This window comes from Diabrotica virgifera, chromosome 2 (assembly GCF_917563875.1).
Source record: "Diabrotica virgifera virgifera chromosome 2, PGI_DIABVI_V3a".
Taxonomy (NCBI): Eukaryota; Metazoa; Arthropoda; class Insecta; order Coleoptera; family Chrysomelidae; genus Diabrotica; species Diabrotica virgifera.
Genome location: NC_065444.1, coordinates 222,495,887 through 222,517,283, shown reverse-complemented (window position 1 = coordinate 222,517,283; position 21,397 = coordinate 222,495,887). Strand labels below are relative to the sequence as shown.

The 21,397-nt window shown below is 33.2% G+C and overlaps 1 protein-coding gene and 1 long non-coding RNA gene across 2 annotated transcripts in view; one reads left to right on the top strand and one right to left on the bottom strand.

Annotated features, from left to right (window-relative positions):
* The window catches only part of LOC126880402 (alpha-2-macroglobulin), a 175,645-nt gene that overhangs the window by 20,079 nt on the left and 134,169 nt on the right, over positions 1-21,397 (top strand). The window lies entirely within an intron of this gene.
* Positions 11,066-13,196, bottom strand: LOC126880403 (uncharacterized). The gene is made up of 3 exons (XR_007696584.1): positions 12,704-13,196; positions 12,447-12,643; positions 11,066-12,384 (listed from the first exon to the last, which is right to left on the bottom strand). It is a non-coding gene; the product is annotated as an uncharacterized LOC126880403 (long non-coding RNA).

The window sequence follows — 21,397 nt, the reverse complement described above, 5'->3', positions numbered from 1 at the left end:
CGGCCTCGGTAGTTACGTCATCTCGGTTGTAACGTCAATTTTTAATAGGTCCGACCAAACACTATTCGATAACATTACCAAAAACCCGGTTTTATCGGCTAAAAATGAAGTAACCCTCGTCTATAGCGTCATAAAATTGTACAGTAGGTTGTCCTTTTTTTATTTTATTTATGAAGAATAAAGTTCAATGCGTTTCCGACTTTGCGGCATTGTTCCTTCCCATGGAAGAATGTGAGAAAGGCCAATAGAATTATCCCTTCTGTGTACAGTTACGTGACCTTGACAACTGTGTACAGTTCTTTGATGTCTCATTTTATCAGTGCCATCCTTCTTCTTGTAGTGCCTATCCGTTTCGGATGTTGGCGACCATCATGGCAATCTGCACTTTGCACACTGCTGCTCTGAAAAGATTTGTAGTGGTTGTGTTGAACCACATTCGTAGATTTCTCAGCCAGGAAATCCTTCGCCTTCCTGGTCCTCGCTTCCCCTCTACTTTTCCCTGCAAGACCAGTTGCAACAGTCCATATCTCTCACTGTTCCTCATGATGTGACCGAGGTATTCGATTTTGGCTGTTTTTATTTTGATTAACAGCTCTTTTTCTTTTTTCATTCTCAGCAAAACACCCTCATTAGTAATGTGGTCGGTATAAGATATCTTCAGGATTCGACGATAAAGCCACATCTCAAAAGCCTCAATTTTCTTGCAGGTGGCGTCTGTGAGAGTCCAGGACTCAACTCCGTACTACAGTATAGGAAATATATAACATCGTAGTAATCTGACTTTTATGGGTATCGACAAATCATGACATTTGAACAACTTTGCCATTTTTTGAAATGCAGATCTTGCTTTCTCTATCCTACATTTGATTTCTATAGAATGGTCCCAATTTTCATTGACGTTCGTACCAAGGTAGGTGTATGTTTTTACTCTTTCTATTTGTTGACCATTCATACTGATTCGTCCAAATTGCTGTTCATTCTTAGAGATCATCATACATTTGGTTTTCTTAGTGTTTAGTGAAAGTCCGTATCTCTGACTGACTTCTGCGATTCTGCTCATTAACTCCTGTAGGGCTTCAGAACTGTCAGCGAATACCACAGTGTCGTCTGCGTATCTTATGTTTTTGATACATTCTCCGTTAATTCTAATTCCGGCTTCAACATCATCCAATGCTTCTTGAAAGATTTCCTCAGAGTAGATGTTAAACAGCAGTGGGGTTAGTATACATCCCTGACGGACCCCACGTTTGATTTTGATATCGTCGGATTCTCCTGCCTCTGTCCGGATAGATGATGTTTGATTCCAGTACAGATTGCTGATAATCCTTAAATCACAGGTGTTTATTCCAATATTGGTTAATATCTCCATCAGCTTGTCGTGCTTTACTGTATCGAACACTTTATGGTAATCAATGAAACATGCATAAATATCGCAATTCACGTCTCTACATCGTTGAAATAGCACTTGTATACTAAATAGAGCCTCTCTTGTACCCAGTGCATTTCGAAAACCAAACTGTGTTCGGCTGATTTTTTCTTCGCACAGTCTATATATCCTTTGATGTTTAATTTTTAGAAATAGCTTTAAAATATGGCTCATTAAGCTGATGGTTCGGAAATCACTGCAGGATACGGACTTTGTTTTCTTTGGTAAAGCAACAAACGTCGACTTCAACCATGCTTTTGGTATTACTCCGCTTAAATATATGTCGTTAAATATTTTGGTTAGGCGTTGAGTACCGTCGGTGTCAAATAGTTTTATGAGTTCAGCATATGCATTGTCAGGTCCAGGAGCTTTGCCATCTTTTAGTTGTGATATTGCTCTTTCCACTTCACCTGATGTGATTGGTAAGTGGTCATCACATATGTAGGATGGAGGTTGTTCGGATCTAGTATCGTCAAAAAGTTCCTGTATGTATTTTGTCCATATGCAGATTTCTTGATTTCTGTCTGTGATGATATTCCCCTGTTGGTCTCGCAATTTGCTAGCTGTGTTGGATTTCTGAAGACCAGCTGCTTGTTTCACCTTTTTATGCATGTTAAACGTATCATGTTTTTGCTCTAACGACTCTATCTCTTCACACTGTGATTTTAACCAATTTTCTTTGGCCTTTCTTATTCCAGCTCATATTTGTCTCTGAATCGTGTTGTAGGTACATTATTTTGTTGTTTTTTGATTTTCTTCTTTCTTCCATAAGTTGTAGTATATTGTCGTTCATCCAACTTTTTCTCATCTCTTTCTTTTCTATTAGATGTTCTTCTCTGATGTTGTTAAAGGTTTCACATATATTTTGGAGTGATTCTTCGGCATTATATGTTTGCTCCATATTAATTAGCTTCTCTGAAAGAATCTGTGCGACTGTCTCTTTTGTTTTCTTATCTTTTAGTATTCTCATATCGCACTTTTTGTTGCTGTTCTTTTTTGCAACCTTCTTGAATCTAAACCTAAATTTACCAACAACAGGAACATGATCTGATGATACGTCAGCACCGGGGTAACCCTTAACCGATAGGCATCCATTACGGAATCTCTTGTTCACCATTATGTAGTCAATTTGATTCCGTATTACGTTTCCTGGTTGATCTTGCGGGGAGACCCAGGTGTACAAGCGTCTTGGTGGTAGTTTGAAGAATGTGTTTAGTATTGTAAATTCTTCTTCTTCTACAAACAGTTTTAATCTGTCTCCCCTTTCATTTCTCTGTCCTAGACCAAAATCACCTATGAATTCACCGCTTCTCCCTTTACCAATTTTCGCATTGAAGTCACCCATAATGATTGTTATATCTTCTTTTTTAAGTCGTTTAATTGACTTTATCAACAACTCATAGAATTGCTCTAGATCTTCTTCTGGTTTATCGCTCGTTATACACTTGTAATATATTTAATTTGACGGGGCTAGTATTCAGTTGGATTATTATTAATCTTTCAGAAATAGGTATAACATTTGTAACATATTGACGTAATTGGGGAGACACGATTATTCCAACCCCATATATATGTTGACCATCGTCATTTCCTGAGTGGTATACCATATGGTTGTCAACAATACAAGCACCACTATTTGGCCACCTCATTTCGCTTATGCCCGTTATACCGATTCCGAGTCTGGTCATTTCTTGAATGGTATTATGAATTTTTCCAGCCTGATACATTGTCTTCACATTCCAGGTACATATTTTAATAATCAACTCTGCTGTTCTTAGAGACACTTTTCCAGTTCTGTCACAGGGGTTTCGCTGGGTTACGACCTGGGAGGCCCTGTGGTCTAAAGGTGGATCACCTCCCCTGCCGAATCTTGGCTTCCGTATTCCATGATTAGTAACTATTTCCACTTTAGTTGGATTTGCCATGATAGCTTTTCTAGAGATGTCATCAGGGACCTTTAATGCAGTGGTTTCTCGTTGCCTTCTGCATTCTGATGCCGTTGACCACTTTCTTGGTTCTTCCGCCTTTGAGACCAGTTTCCCAGTCTCAGGACAACAGAGTGCCCTTCCATTGTGCCATCCTAACAGTCACATTTTCTGTTTCAGAACAGTCTGTTTAAGCCAAGCCGCACACCAAAGAAACATGAAACGAAAAACATGAAGCATGAAACGAAAAACATGTTTCATGAAAAGAAAACACTGCTAAACAAATCTCAAAGTCCGCCTACCAATGAAACGAGTGTGATTCATGCTCATGACACATTTTTATTTTCGGAGAGTTTCATAAATGGCCGGACATATATTTGTTTAGCAGTGGTCTATTTCCAGGAAACGTAATTTACGTTTTATGTTTCTTTGATGTGCCTTTGATTAGACCTGCCAAGAAATTTTTGCTACCGTAAAATTGTGTTCGGATCGTTTTGGTTTTAGATTTTAATTTAGTAATTCTCTTTTTATTTTTTAATATGGCTAGTTGTAGTAATACCAGGAAGTACTACATACATACTTTCATTTTTCTCTACCTCCTTTATAACGTCACTCTGATTTAGCGTAATTGTTTTACTGGACCCTTCAATGACGCTATTATAACCAAGTTCAACTATATCATAATTTTTGGGAAGCAATAATGCAGTAATATAGTAATATTACCCTGTATAATCTTTTATTAAAAATTGTAATGAGTTAAAATTATAAATAAACTTACTTTAGGGACACATAGCATTTTAAAAGGATATTCTGGGCATATTCTAAGAAATATAATACAATGGTAGTTTTAAATCATTTTTTTTTCAATATAGATTTTATAAATTCTTAAGATTAGGTACCTGCAAATATGGTATTTACAACTTGTTTATTACCTGTAAAAGCCAAATCGCTTTCTAAGGGCAATCCTATTATGTATCTAGACATGCCAGTTTTATGTTGCACGCAAAGTATATCCCTAGACTTTATTAATTTTTGAAGCATGTAATATGTAGGTATTAACCTACCATAATTAACATATTTATTTACGTTATCAGACTAATGAAACGAGGCTGTAAATTTGTCGGACAAGAGATCTACAATCTTTCGTAATTAATTACAAGTTGAGGTGATTTATAAGTGATTATGAGGGAACACTCATAATATTGGGAGACTTCAATGCTAGAGTGGGAAACGAAAACATGAAATGGCAAGGAGCTATAGGTAGGCACGGAGAACACACAATTAATAAAAACGGGAAAAGATTACCTAGTAGAGTTTTGTATAGATAATGATTTAGTTATAGCGTTGATTGAAATATTAATATGGGTTCCCTCAATACCTCAATCAACGGTTATAGCCAACACTTTCTTTGAGCACAAAGAAATACACAAGATAACAAGAGCAATGCCCCAGCGAAATGAAAAGTCAATAATAGACTTCATAATAATTGTTCCTCGAGAAAAAAGGAGTAAAGTTAAAGATGTCAGAGTGAAAAGAAGCTATGATATACATAGGTAGTGATCATTATCTACTAGAAGGAGTATTCAAGAATAACAACAAAGTCGAGGACCGTAAGCAGATACAAAACAAAAACTATAGCGGAAGAATAAGAACCTATAAGCTGAGAAACTTGCAAACAATAAATGAGTACCTATATAGAGAAAACGGAAAAACAGTTTGCAAGGATTGAAAAGAGAAGACAAAGTAGAAATGTGGATCAGATTTAAGGCAATACTATTAGAAACAGCAGGGCAAGTTTGCGGGTATACCAGAAGAAATAGTCATAAAAAGCAGACACGCTGGTGGAACAACTAACAACGATATTAAAAAGAAGTCAAAGAAAAGGCTATGGAAAATGTACATACAAAAAAGAAATCAAGAGGCATACGATAAATACAAGGAACAGCGCAACAAAGTTAAAGTGAGGATAAAACAAGAAAAGCAGAATGCCTGGGAAGAATTTGGAAGAACTATGGAAGAAAATAGTACCCAAATACAAAATTATTTTGTAGAGTATTAAAGAATATGAGAAGTAAAACGGAAATTAAACTATAGCAGATAAAAGATAGAAACGGAAATATAATAACTGAGGATGAGCCCATTATAGAAAGGTGGAGAGAATATTTCAAGGAACTTTTAAAAATGAAAATACAACAGCAGATAATCGCACTAGAACAGACGTTGAAGAAGTTGAAGATGCACTAAAAAAACTAAAAGCTGGTAAAGCAGCAGGGATCGACGGAATAGATGCTGAATTATTGAAATATCTTGGACAACAGGGTAAACAAGAATTACATGACCTACTAAATTTAGCGTGGACAAACCAAAAAATCCCAGAGGATTGGAACATTTCAATAAGACTGCCTATACACAAAAAGGTAGACACTAAAGAGTGCAGTAATTATAGGGGTATACCACTTCTCTGCTCAGCGTTGAAAATCTACGAAATCATTCTAGAAAAGAAACTACGAGAAATAGTTGAGCCTCGACTGGCGGATATATAAAGTGGATTTAGACCATCACACACACAGCGTACAAGATCATATATTCACACTACAGCAAATTACTGAAAAAACACTGTTAAAAAACGATACACTGTACCTGGCGTTTTTAGATATGAAAAAGGCGTTTGACATGGTCAATAGAGAAGGAATATGGCAAAGCCTGATAAACAAGGAAGTAGTTGAAGAGCTTGTAAGTGTAAAAAAGAGTTTGTATGTCAACAAAAAAAACAGGTCAGGACAAGTAACTTAATCTCAGGCGAATTTTCGAACAACGACGGGGTTAGACAAGGTGGAGTGCTGAGCCCTCTGTTATGGATGAAGTTATTAAAAAGTGTTGGAAAAAAAACTAAAAAATGCGCTATAGGGTATAGAAATTTGCAGCAAATAAAAATTGAAGCCTGTGCATTGGCTGATGACATTGTATTAGTTGCAAGAACTGAAAAGGCTCTCGCAGATAACAAGAATCTGGGCTGAAGAACTAAAAACTACAACTTAATAATAAATATGGAGAAAACTAAAGTAATGACAATAGCCAACAAAGAAGCAACTGTAAATATTGAAATCGAAGGGCAAACAATCGAGCAAGTAGACCTCTTTAAGTATTTGGGAATAATGTTAAACAGCAAAGGTACACAAGAAGATGAAATTGGAAACAGAATAAAATTGGCAACGAGAACTTATTATTCACTGTATAAAAATTTCCTAAACAAAAAAGAAATATCGAGAAAACCAAAATGACAGTATGTACAGGGTGAGGCAGATAACTGGCCTATTAGAAATATCTCGAGAACTAAAGGCAACAGAATCATGAAAATTGGAATACAGGGGTTTTGAAGGATGATCTATTAAATGAAAATATTTTCATCTCTTTGCAACTTCCGGTTATACCGGAAGTTGCTTATAACTTCGTTTTTTTAAATGGGACACCCTGTATATTTTTACATTTTTGGATTCTCTTCGATGTCTTCTTCTTAAAATATGAGGATTTGAAATGTTTTACAGGGTATTTTAAAAGATAATTACGTTTTTTTTATTAATTTCGTAGCAATATTCACACCCTGTAGAATTGTAGTAGTTTGACAACTGAAACTCTACTTACATTCAAATGATTTTTAATATAGTCTACTATTGTTAAGAATCATTAGTATAGCTAAATTTTTAATTTTAGTATACAGGGTTGGTCGAAACTCGGAATGAGTATTTTCTGAGTTTTCTTAAATGGAACACCCTGTATTTTAGTATTGTAATGAAATGATATTTTATGGTACTTTTTTTATTTCTTAAGCATTCCCTATACCTAACTGCTTTAATTTGTGCTTAATTGTTAATCGCACCAACAATCTTAACTACGTAGGTATTTTGATAGCTAAACCATTATTGGTAATTTTAAGGATCAGTCTGGATTAACATGTATTTATTTCTGAAAAATTATTTGTGATTGAATATTTTCATGGCCAACCTAATAAAATTTTACGTATTTTTTGTTTCAATTAATGTTAAGCTTGAATCACCAATAACTCACAAATTAAAGCAGTTAGGTATGGGGAATACTTATAAAATAAAAAAGTACTATGAAATATCATTTCATTACAATACTAAAATACAGGGTCTTCTATTTAAGAAAACTCAGAAAATATTCATTGTGAGTTTCGACCAACCCTGTATACTAAAATTTCAAAATTAGCTATACTAATGATTCTTAACAATAATAGACTATATTAAAAATCACTTGAACGTAAGCAGAGTTTTTAATGTCAAACTATTACAATTCTACAGGGTGTGAATGTTGCTACGAAATTAATAAAAAAACGTAAATATCTTTTAAATTACCCTGTATAATGTTACAAAATCTCATATTTTAAGAAAAAAGATATTGAGGAGAATCCAAAAATGTAAAAATATACAGGGTGTCCCATTTAAAAAAACCAAGTTATAAGCAACTTCCGGTATAACCGGAAGTTGCAAAGAGATGAAAATGTTTTCATTTAATAGATCACCCCTCAAAACCCCTTTATTCCAATTTTCATGATTCTGTTGCCTTTAGTTTTCGAGATATTTCTAATAGGCCAGTTATCTGCCTCACCCTATATATAAAACCGTATATATGCCAAATATATGGGACAGAAAACTAGGTACTTAATGACCGACAAAGAAAAAGATTACAAGCTACAGAAATGAGATACTTAAGAAAAGTGGTGGGAGCAAGAAGATTAGACAAAAGAAGAAACGAAGATATAAGACATGAATTACAGGTAAAATCGCTCAACGAAAAAGTTGAAGAAAAGAAGTTACAATGGGATGGACAAATGATAAGAATGAGTGGTGACAGACAAGTGAAAATGACATGGGAGGCCAAAGCAGTGGGTAAAAGCACGAGGGGCAGACCAAGGAAAAGCTGGAACACTAGTGTAAACGAAATACTTAAGAAAAGAGGAACATCGTGGCAAGAAGCAAAGTTTTAGCAGCAGATAGGAAGAAGTGGCGTAAATTTGCAGAGAGTATTATATAAAGGAGGAATCCTCGACACCTAATGGTAAAAGAGGCAATCGATTATGTATCTATGTATGTATGTATATGTATGTACTTTCAATTAAAAATTAATAGTTTTGTAATAACAAAACTGTACCGCGCCAGAGTGACATCTTGAGGGTGTCGGACTTGACAATCGCTCCCTCTTTTTTTTCAGACAAAAATAATTTATGTTATTTTAACGTATGTATTATGTTGTTTTGATTAAAATTAAAAATGGTTATTCATTTTTGATAAAAATTATAGTTTTGCAATAACAAAACATAACCGCGCTAGAGCTACAGGTTTACGTGTTGTGCGTGTGGAAACGTGTCCAACCTGCACTCTGAAAATTTTCAGAAAGTGGCAGACTCGCTTAAACGAAGCAGTTAAGACCATTTTTAAGACTTTTGTAATCATTTCACTCAAAAAAATTTAGTTCGTAATATTGATTAACAGTGATTATTGAATAGTATTTCGTTGTAACAACAATTTAATTTGTTGTTTCAACGAACTTTTAGACATTGACGAATGTATTTGGTTATTCTCACAATGATTGGATAATAATTGTGAAAATAACTCAAGTACATTAATCAATAACACTCAATTTATTCAGCCAATAACTTAGCCCCGTATTTATAGTCAGTACTCAAGACTGATCTCGAGATCGGTCTCAGCCAAGACGATCTTACGGCAACGTCGAGCTCAAGACCACGTTCTGTTTTATAAACGAGTCTTCGGCTAATCTCGGCCAAGATTGATCTCGAGGCTGGAAAATTATGGATTTTAAGCAACTTTGACATAGAACACCAACTAAAAACTGTCAATCGTCAAGTTAAATATCTTTGCAATGTTTTTATATTTAATTTGTTTTTTGAAAATAGATTATTAAAATGTTTTCAGTTAAATAAAGTTTATTTTATTGATTGAAAGTTTACATTTTTATTTTTTCTAAATCTTACATGCTATTTTTTCAAAGGTTAATGACCTCTCATAATTTGTTTCCATTATGAGAAAGGATTTCTTTTCTTTGTGGTAAAGGATTGCATATTAAAGGAAAGTATAAATATATTCTTTGATATTACCCCAGTATAACAGAATACTGTGATATTACTTTATTCTTGGTTGGGAGTAATGGTTTATTTCTTATGAGAGAAAGCAAAGCAAATAAAACTCTGGTACTTCCTAGTATTACCTGCCTTTTTATTAATGGTGTAAGCTTTCTTCTATGTTTATATTCTTCATCTGACTAACAACAAAGAAGAAACCATGAGAGGTGGAACTTGTATAAAATGCAATTACTATTTTCATGGGAATAAGCCTCAATTTAAGTTTGAAATTAAATTTATTTAATGTTTAAATTCTTAAAGACAGATCACATGCTATAAATTTTTTGTGATGGATATTATTGAATTAAAGTTGATTTTATGTAATTGAATTAACTATATTTTAATAAAATCGTCCCAGGAATGCAACTCATTGGCGATATTGTTTTAAAGTCATCTACTCTAAAATGTATAAATATATGTCTGAATGAGTCAGATAAAATTAAATTATTAGAAGAATTTTTATCAAGCAACAACAATATTGATATAAAATATTAATCTTACCCAAATAACAGCACAAAAGTAAATATAGCCTATCCATTTCTACTGGAAATTAACGCTCCTCCTCCAATTCTACACTTCTATATCATCCAAATCTCCTTACTGCTTCGAACAACTCTTTTCATGGTCTTTATCTTTTTTTCTCTCCAAAAATAATCTCTTACATGTCGCTCTTACATTCAAGTAATGTTGATCTAGCCACCTGACTTTCCATATCTATTATTTTTGCCAGTCCTAACTCAGAACTGCCAGCCCCTACCAGTACTATGTCTATTTTCATTTCATCTTTCTTATTCATTGTTTCAAGTGCCACAAGCATACAATGCCACTTAAAATAACTGCTTCATAATACATTTTTGCATTATAGTTGTCCTACATACATTTTTGACTTCAATCATATACCATCGATCTGCTTACTAGCTTACTCTTAGTAGTATCTTTTCTATTTCTTTTTCTTCTTCCCATTTATCAATTATTGCCACTCCTAAATACTTGAATTTGTTGATATTTTCAATTTTGTATGCCTTTGTTCCTGTTTTTAGTGTGAAAAATTTATTCTATTTCATCTCTTCACACATTTCAATACACTTAATATTTTATTTTTGTTTCATTTATAGACATGCAATTTGCTTCACCTCTCAAGTTTCTAAACAACTTCAGCTTTTTTTCTTGTTAAGAGGACTATGTCATCTGCATAAATAATGGTATACAGTGATGAGCGTGCTATTAACTGGAAAAATGACACAAAAGATGGAAACATATAGTACGTTGTGAAATAAAAGGAGATGAAACTAGTAGAGGTGTACAATTATCAATAGGAACCTATAAATTTACATTACATTACTTAATTTCCCACCTTTAGACCTCTGTGACAGTTGCCATACTCCTCCCACACATCTAAAGGTGACAAACTATGTAATGTAAATTTATAGGTTCCTATAGATAATTTTACATCTCTTTATTTCACAACATATGTTTTCCATTTTTTGCGCTATTTTGCTGGTTATTAGAGTGCTCATCAAAGTATTGCTGTTTACACGCCTGGACCTCGGAGGTAATCTACACTATGTCGACATGGTGTTTTTTTATTAGTTGGATTATACACATTGGTTATATATTATCATTAAAATATAGTCATATTGTCTTTCAACTAATTATGGGATATATCAGATTTTTATTAACATCCTAAGTGCTCTAAACTTTGTTGCAAACACATGCTAAACACAGTTGCTCGAAATGACATAGTGTAGTTTACCTCCGAGGTCCAGATGTGTAATTAATTTTATATTTGGTAAGGAAAGGTTTGTCAAATAAATACTTATTTAAGAAGAGGGAAACTCATACTCATTTATTTTAAAATAAAATATAAAAAATACATATTAAGAAATAAAATAAAAAATAATATATTTAACATAATACAGATTCAATAATGTATTCTCAGAATAAATAAACAAATTCCAGTTGAACAAGAGAAAGATAGAAGGTTACTATATATTTATATTCCAAAAATATATGGTGAAAGTGCAATAGTAGAGTAGCAGTAGACAGGTAGGTAAAATAAATGATGATAAATTGATAAAGCACTGGAAATAACGATAAAGCACTAGAATCAGGCTAAATAGCATCTAAAATATGAAGACCAGAGAAGATATAATTTTGAACTATACAGGGCATACCACGATCCATATACATTCATCAAAATAGGACCACGTTCTAAGAGGAAGGATGGAAGCATATTTAATATAATTTTGAACTATTCAGGGCATACCACGATCCATATACATTCATCAAAATAGGACCACATTCTAAGAGGAAGGATGGAAGCATATGAAATACTTTCCAAAATAAACAAACAAATGTCAGCTGGACATATAACGAGAGAAAGACTATAGATTAGATATAAGGAACAAATAGAATAAGACATTGATATTTTAAAAATAAAAAATTGTAAGAAGAAATCCTTAAATAGACTGGAATGGAGCTGTATTCCTCAAGAGACCAAAACTCAAACAAAAAGGGTTGTCGAACAATGATCATGATGACATTTTGAGAAATAATACGACAAAAAAATCAAACACAATAAGAGTAGGTATTCAATAATGTATTCTCATGCAAAACATTGTTGAAAAAAATGTCACCAAAAATTTAGAGATTGTTCCACATCATTAACATGTCTATTTACCATCAGATCATTATTTACCTAGATTATAAGGTACTGCTGTAGCACATATTATTGCAAGACATGTATATAATTTGGTTTGTAGACCTTGTTGAAGACAAGGAAACTCTCTTTTCCAGGTTCCAAATAGCTTTTCTACATTTCTTGTTCTCACATGAGTACTATGGTAAAAATATCTTATTTTCTTGATCATTACCTAAAAAGATATTTATGTCTATTAAATAATCTACTATTTATTTAGCAATTATCAATAAATACCTGGCTGTAATACTGGGGTAAAAAGATAGTGTCTGTATGCATACCCACTACTGTCATCTATTCCTATTAATAATCCTGGAATTTCACTTCTTTCCATTTCACAATTTCACTCTTAATGCTCTTAGATCAAATATTGAATGACTTGATAACCTTGTTGTTGAACAATACAATAATATACATAATTTCTCTTCTAGTACCTACAAATTCATTTACATAATAAGAGCCTGAATAACATATATTGTATGTCTTTACAGTACCTGTACATTTTTGGAAAGTGGGCTTCCTTATAAAAACTGGTTATATTCCTATAAGTAGCATAAAACCTTTGTTGTTTAAGTTAATGCGCTGATTCGCTGATGAATTTCAATATTGTAATACTCCATTGTATTTTAGATTATATTTTTATCTTGAATATATCGCTTTTGTATACTTCCTGGGCGATTTTCTTCTCCAATATTATCAATAAACTCTAAAAATGCTTTTACTTCTTCATACATTTTTATTGTAATTAGAAAAACAAAAAATATATGTTGGAACTGAATTAAAAATATTCAAAATTCAAACAATAACAAACAAAGTTAGGTTAGAATCGCGGTCTTGAGGAAGGTCGATCGATGACTTGAGATTCGCCTGTCATTTTACACTTCCCAAGACTGCGTCGGGTCTCGAGATCGGTTTATAAAACACAAAGTTGGTTCAAGGTCGGTCTTGAGCATCGACGCTGTCTTGAGACTCGACTATAAATACGGGCCTTAGTTTCGTATATTTAATAAATAATGTTAATTGTGACAGCAACTCACTTTCTTGATTTCGTACATGACAAGCAATTACCTTGGTTTATCGTGACAACGTACAGATTTCATTAAAACAATGCACAAATGTTGTTAATATAGAGTAATATATTATTATTGTATAGATGTACACTGATTGTTGTGACAACAAATGCATTAATCAATCTACTACTGCTTTTAATACCCACAATCAGTGCGTTCATTGTGACAATAATCGTAGTTGTTGAGACAATAAATGTTTTGCTTGACCATTTGAAATGTAACGGCTTTTCCTTATCGTGATACCCCTAGCTTCTCTGTGTTTATAAAAGAATTCTTTGTTAAACAATGCTGTTACCTCTATCGAAGTGGTAGAGTGGTAGGTTCATTTCGTTTCCAAGTGTAGTCCATAGTAGAAGGAAGTTTTCGTGTGTCTCTTATCGTGAAATATTTTGAAAATTTAAACGCAGAATAAAATATTACAGTATTATCGAGGGTCTGAAGTCCCTGAGAACTTGTATAATGGCTGTTTTAATAAGTCACAGGGGTGAAAAAGAGAAAATTGAGTATGATTTTTAATTTCAAATATACCATTCAAAAGAAACTTTTTGTTTCTTCTAAGGGACTTTCTGCCCTCGGTAATAATGTAATCTTTTATTCTGCGTTTCAATTTTTCAAAAATACTTATTAGTTTTCTCAGGATTCCAAAAAAAAATGAATGCGTTTAAAAATAATTAGATCAAAATTTTCCACCTGCGCTCTCAAAAAGGATTAAAGTGATACATTTTTGAAATCACTATTTCAAACGCTTTTAAATGAGCTGTCACATGACGTACTTTCCTATTTAAAAAAATCAAAGTTACGCCTGTCACCTGAAGAGGGATCGTGTAAAGTTCGAAACATTGATGTTATAATATACTTTAATTATTTTAAAAATCGACCTGTCCGAGCGTTTTGCTTATGTGCTAAAAATAAATAAGTTAATAAGGGGGTGGGGAGTGTAACACCTATTCCAGTGCACTGTATAAGTGCAGTCATATGAGAAATCACACAGTGTAAAGTCCATTAGGTTAAAGACAAAAAAGGGGGATTTAAAAAATTATTATTAATTAATTAATATCATACATTGGGCTAATGCATTCAGTAATTATTAATATAAAATACATTCATAGTAGGAATGAACGAAACTGATTGTAAGAATGAATAGAATTGCTTGTAAGAAAAACCGTATTTATTGTGGGAATGAACGGAATTAATTGTAACAATAAACGGAAATAATTGTAGAAATAAACGAAATACGTTAGGAGAAATAACACTGTTATTGACACAACGAATAGTCTTCGTCGGTCAATTAACGACGTTGTTGTTTCAATAAATAGTGTTCGTTGACTCAGTGAACAGAGTTCGTATTATCAATAAATAGTGTTCGTTGACTCAGTGAACAGAGTTCGTAATACCAATAAAATAATATTATGGTATATACATAATGAATGTTCATCCATTCAATAAACGTAATACATTGGCTCAACTAACGAAAATAATGAATTGATGAACATCCATCGCTTTGTTGTTCCAATAAAACCAAGAATTGGACAAATTTTAAGTATTGCGTTTGTTGTCTGAATTAACATTTTTATTGATATCACGTACCTTTTTCGTTGAGTGTTTCAAAAAGGATAGTGTACTGGGGACTAATATTTCTGATTAATTCTTAACAACCATAGTTTCAGATAATAAATTGGCTCTTCTGAACCCTATCTCTTTCTGTAAGAAACGTCCAAATATCTAAATAAGTTTTTGTTGAACGGAACAACCCTCAAATAACTATCTGTCTATATAGTTGAAATATGCAGATTAGTAGATCGTTCACCTTCGGGTGAACAGGACATTCATTCTTAAAATAAAAGGTGGCACAGACAGTTTATTATTGCTACTAAAATCAGCAGTGCAAAATGTTTGTGAGGAAATATATCAGAAACGACCTATATTTCCAAACAGAAGTGTTAATTACTGCTTTATTATTTTTAACTACAAGACTTTGTGAAACACCGCTAATTACAGTGTGTTTTTATAAGAGTCCAATCTTTCAACGTTTAGCGTTTGATTAGTGTGGAAAGTTAGTTGCTGAGTTATTACTGAAAGAGGAATAAACCCTTTCAAAATTTTAGTCTTATGACCAGACAGTTAGTTAATTAGTCTCTTGATTACTTAAAACTTTTTCTAGTAAAAATATACTAGAAATGAATAATACGAAGCTTAATAAAAAATTATACATTAAACAAACTATTTCAGACCTACTGTTTTTTATTTCAGAACTACAAAATAATTCCGGAAATGGATAAAATGAATAATTCTCAGCAACTTTTGTGCTATAGCATTTTTTCACTAAGTTAATACTTATCGAATTATTTGCGAGTAAATATGTTCATTTCTCAACAAAAAAACATTTTTAGACGGTTTTTTGCAAATAACTCAAAAAGTTAAGTATTTTGGGGACAATATAGCACATAAAAAAGTAAAAAATATGGTGTATGTATGAGATCCCTAGACAATGAAAAATACGTTCATACTCGCCAAATTCCAAATCGAATATTTCAACGTGATACAACCAAAAATGAAGCACTTTTTGGGGAAAACCTATTATAACTTTTTTAAAGCGTTAAAAAAGCGTTATTTTTGTTTTTTAAAAAAGTTTCTAGCATTAAAAGTAAGGAAGTTACGCTCAAAATAAAGTTGTTCCCTTTTTTTGGTAAAAAAATCGTGAAAATCACCCCCTAATTAGCAGCCCAAAAGAAATTAATCGTTACCACTTCACAAGTTGCTTTACTCGTGTATGCAGGCGCGGATCTAGAAATTCATAATAAGGGGGGCCAGACTTACCACACAGTGATGCCACAACTACCGATTTTTCGGTAGATCTACAGAATACGTGTCAAATCTGCCGATCTACATAATTCTCTTTTTTTTTTCTACCGAAAAATCAAAATGCTTAATTTTCAAATTAATCTGCCGATTTTTTTTCTACCGAAAAATCAAAATTATTAGAAAATTTTTTTTAGCGGATAGATTTGGCAACAGAATTTAGTCAATTTTCAAGAATTCGTGAATTGCTTTTACTAGCTTGTGACACAAAATGCGAACCAGCAGATACGGATTTACCGATATTAATTTTATTACCAGTCCTTTGTCCTTTTATATTATGATTTTGGGAGTAAAATGTATCTACCTGAATCTGAATAGTGAATACTGAAGGATTGTGGCTTATTTTGAAATAGAAGATAATTCCAAACTAAAAATAGTATTTATATTACATACAATCTTAAAACAGGAGAAATTTATTTTGCACCTTTTTAACCTACAGTATTTCGACATAACTAAAGAACATTAAAAATTTTTCTTGTTCTTAATTGCTTCAATATCCGACATTGTTTTGTTTTTAAACGATTATAAAGTGTAAAAAATCATGTTTTTCATGAATGAAAACATTCCTTGTAGATTTTAGAGAAAAATGTTTCAAATAAATATTCTAGATCTTAATACAGTAGAACCCCGCAAATCCGAACCCCGCTAATCCGAACTTTCGGCAAATCCGAACCAACAGAAAGTGAAAAAAATTAAAAAATTCACGACAAAAACTTAAAACCATGTTTATTATACAGAGTAAAACCAGAAAATTGAACAATGTTCTCCATTATGGAGAACAGTGCCTACGTTCTTTCCGATGAGGCTCCAATTAGAGCCGAAAATCGCGATTCAGAGGACTGGACTGCGCTCCGTATTCTAATTGAAAAGTAAGATTGTTTTGCCTTCGCATTGCAACTGAATAAAAATGGTATACATTTTTATTTTATAGTCGTATTACTCCGTAGAGTAACCAGGTGCATTTTCCGTTGGAACTTTACCGAGCTGCAGACGGGGGATGTGAATTGCATAGTGTAGAATTCCTTCCCTTTGTCTTCACTGCAGCATCCATTTGGCTTGCAAATTGTAGAAGCCTTGGAGGTGTCACCAGGGAAATGTACCAATAAGTTTTCAATTTAAAAATCTTTTAGTAATATTTTTAATATTTTCAATATTATTAATTTTGCTATTAGGATTGAAAACTAACTTCATCTTTTAAAATGATAATATTTAAAACAATTTACGTACCTATCACTACATATGGACCAGAGAATTGGGTATTGAACGACAAACAAGAAAAGAGATTGCAAGCCGCGGAAATGAGGTATTTAAGAAAAGTCGTGGGAGCTAGGAGAACCGATAAAAGACGTAGCGATGATATTAGAAGAGAATTAAAAGTAAAATCATTAAAGGAGAAAATTCATGAAAAGAAATTAAAATGGACTGGGCACTTATTTAGAATGAACGACGACAGACAGGTTAAAAGTACATGGGAAGTGAGGCCGATAGGGAAGAACAGGAGAGGCCGACCAAGGAAAACGTGGAATACAAGTGTGATGGAAATATTACAGAATAGAGGAAAATCGTGGCAGGAATCCAAGGAATTAGCTAGGGACCGAAAAAAGTGGCGTAAGTTCGCAGAGAATAACGAGTAAAGACGACACCTCGACATCTTCCGGTATAAGAGGATCATCGATTATGTATGTATGTACATATGTAGTTTTCTGGTGTATGTCTACTATAACTGCCATTCTTGCACCCTATTAAGTATTCGTAGACATCAACTGTTCTAAAGAAAACTGTTGCGGAAGAGCATAAAAAATTATGTTTGTTTGAAAAACAAAATGGATCTAATTCTAATAAATGAAGCGTGACATTGTATTGTAGCATTACTAACTTTTCTATTTTCCGTTACCATTATTTAAAATAAGGACAATTGTAAATATTTAAAGTACTTGAAAATTACAGTTTACATTTATAAGTATCTAACTTTCATTGTTTTTCGTCATTCAAACCATTGTTTGTAAAGTTGTACAGCAATTATCATAAACGTGTATAAATGGAGTGCTCCTTTTGTATTTTATTCGAATTCAGTGTTTTAAATGAAATAAATACTTGTGTCATTTATTGGCCTTATACTTATTTCGAATACTCTATACGGTGTGGTTGTCGCCACCCCTTATTTGCAATGGGGTCAGGAAACCGCAGTAAATCGACCCCATATTTTTTTGTTTATTAGGTTTTATTTGTAGGTATTCTTTTGCATTAGATTACTGTTCATATCCATTTCTTGTAGTACCTACCGCGATTGGCTTACATTATCGATCGCGGAATAATTAACATAATATTTTACGCTAAATATATGGGGGCAATCGAAACTACTAACAGAAGAGCAAACAATTATTATTCAAAAGAATACTTGGAAGAATACCTAAACGCAGACAATGAAAATAAATTAACAAAGCGGGACGATATATTATACAACGGAGCAGCACGTTGAAAATTCGAGTTAAGAAGAAGTGGTTCAGATAATAGAGAAACTAAAAAACACTAGAGCGCCAGTGACGGACGGAATTTCGGCAGAAATATTAAAACGTAAGGGATCCGAACTCTGGGGAAGAATTCATTATCTAATAACATTAAGATGGACCAAAGAACAAATGCCGAGGAACAGATAGTTGGCCTTATTGAGACAATATAATATATAAGAAAGGAGATTCTGAGAAAAGAAACGAAATGTTGGAAAATATTTTTAATCTAGGTAGGTATATATGTTACCGGGCAAACCCGATTTCAGGACAAACTAGTTTAGCCTAGGCCAAACTAGTTTGTCCTAAGCGCGTTAGGATAAACTAGTATGGCCTAGGCCAAACTAGTTTGTCCTATCGCGCGTAGGCCAAACTAGTTTATCCTGAAGTGTATGTTTTTATATCAAGATAAACTAGTTTAGCCTAGTCTAAACCAATTTAATCTAGTCAAAAGTAATTGACTACAGATTGGTTGCCGATTTAAACGTAAGTTTAGAAGACTTTTAAGTATTTAGGGTAAATGATAAACCGAGGTGGCACTTGCATGAAAGATATAGAAATGAAAATAGTACGGGGAAAACAAGCCACGAAAGCACTCCATGGAGTGATATAGAAGAACACTCTAACTAAAGAAACCAAAAAGGATTTTTCAGGGCATAGTGCTGAATATTACCCTACAAGAACGGAAGAATGGCCAGTGACAACAATAATACAAAATAAAATACGAAGAGTTGAATTGGAGTTTATGATAAGGTGTCTACAAATCACCAGGTACCAGGGCCCCCGCTACCATATGTGCAATGCACACGGGCGCCATCCTTTAGGGGCGCCAAAACCGAGGGTCAAAAATTGCAAAAATATTTACAAAAAAAATCAAAAGAAAAAATTAATTTTAAAATAAAAGTTGATAAATTAAATAGTTCAGTTTTACTTTGTTTGGATGACATTATTAGTCTTTCTATAGATATAAAATAAAAAATCACGCTATAAAAATAACAAACACCCATTCCGTAGACAGAAATGTAGATAAGAAATACCTAACTCCTAACTATTTTATGCCCTATTTAAGTGTAACAAGATGGTCTAGCAGAATTGATTCAATAAACCCCTTAAACTTTATTCAAGTAAGATTTGCTATGGTGTTGCAATGGTGTTATTTGTTCCTATTTTGGTTTATTTGAAGCACCTACCTACCTACCTTCAAAAAAATAAATAAAAAACATTATCTTAAGCCTTAAGGGGCGCCAAAATCCTTTTTTGCACACAGGCGCCAGTAGTTCTTACGGTGGCCCTGCCAGGTAGGATAGAATAAGAACAGAGGAAATATGAAACAGAATAGAAGTAGAATGCTCAATTACAAAAAAGCTGTGGTAGTAAAAGTAGAGCCCTGAAATGGTACGCCCTGTACAAAGAATGCCGGAGCACAGGTGACCGAAAAGATTACTGGACTGGGACCCGCGTGGAAGAAGACGAAGAGGAAGACCTGCTGTGAGATGGAAAACTCACATAGGAAATGGTATGATAGATAGAGACCTCAGAGATGGCGACTGGGAGAATAGAGTGCAGTGGAAGACGAAAACGGCAAACTCATAATGGGAAAAGCAAAGAAGAAGAAAGTAATTCAGCGAACTAGAACTAGAACAGCTTAATATAAATAATAAATTGAATAAAATACTTTGTTCTTGGAAAAATAATCGTTTTTATTAAAATTATAATTATTCGTAACAAACAAACAATAATATTGAGTTATATTCGCGGTCAGACGGACAGACAGCCTAGGTCAAATTTCTCACCTTTAGTACTATCCTTGGATTATAAGCTTTCATTTGACACCTCATTTGTCATTCTACTGGTTATAATGACGGAGGAGTTGAGTTCACGGACGGACGGGCAGACGTAGATAATTCAACGTTTTCACATTTTTTCAAAATTGGTGAAAACAATATTAATTCGTACTCGGTTTTATTCGTAAATCTTTTCTTTTAATTTTTAGAGAAAACATCATCCTTTTATTTAATATTTTTTTTAATATTTAATTATACAAGAATATATTGATTTATAGCATCTTCATTCAATGTATCATCATGATACAATATATCGATGTATAATTTTTTTGCCATCCCTGTTGGAAAGTGATTTGGGAATTCCCCGCATGTAAAACTCCTTACATGTTCGCTAAATTACTTTCGACTTGGTTAAATTGGTTTAGACTAGGCCGTACTAGTTTATGCTGAAGTGTGAGTCTTTATTATATCAGAATAAACTAGTTTGGACTAGGCCAAACTAGTTTGGCCTGAAGTGTGCGTTTTTATACGAGGATAAACTAGTTTGGACTGAAGTGTGTGTATTTTTTATATCAGGATAAACTAGCCGCATAAAAATGACGTTACAGGGTTCAAAAGCCGCAGTTAGAGTAGATGGAGAACTGACTTCCCTATTTGCCATCAATGTGGGGCAGTACCTATAAAAAGTGTGCGTGCAGTTAACCATGGATGAGTGTCGCTGCGTAATCGATCAACTACTTGACAAGTAATTCTTCTTGTATAATTTTGAAGAAAAAAATGAGATTATAGAAAAATGGAAGACCTATTTTAAACAATTTAAAAATGGAATCAAAAAAAGTAATTCGATATTTTAAATTTAGTTGGTACAGTGAAAATCCTTGGTTATGTGGTTGCAAGAAAAATATACTGTATTGTTGGCCATGTCTTCTGGTTTCTACAGAAAATATGGGTGCACCAGGCTCACGATT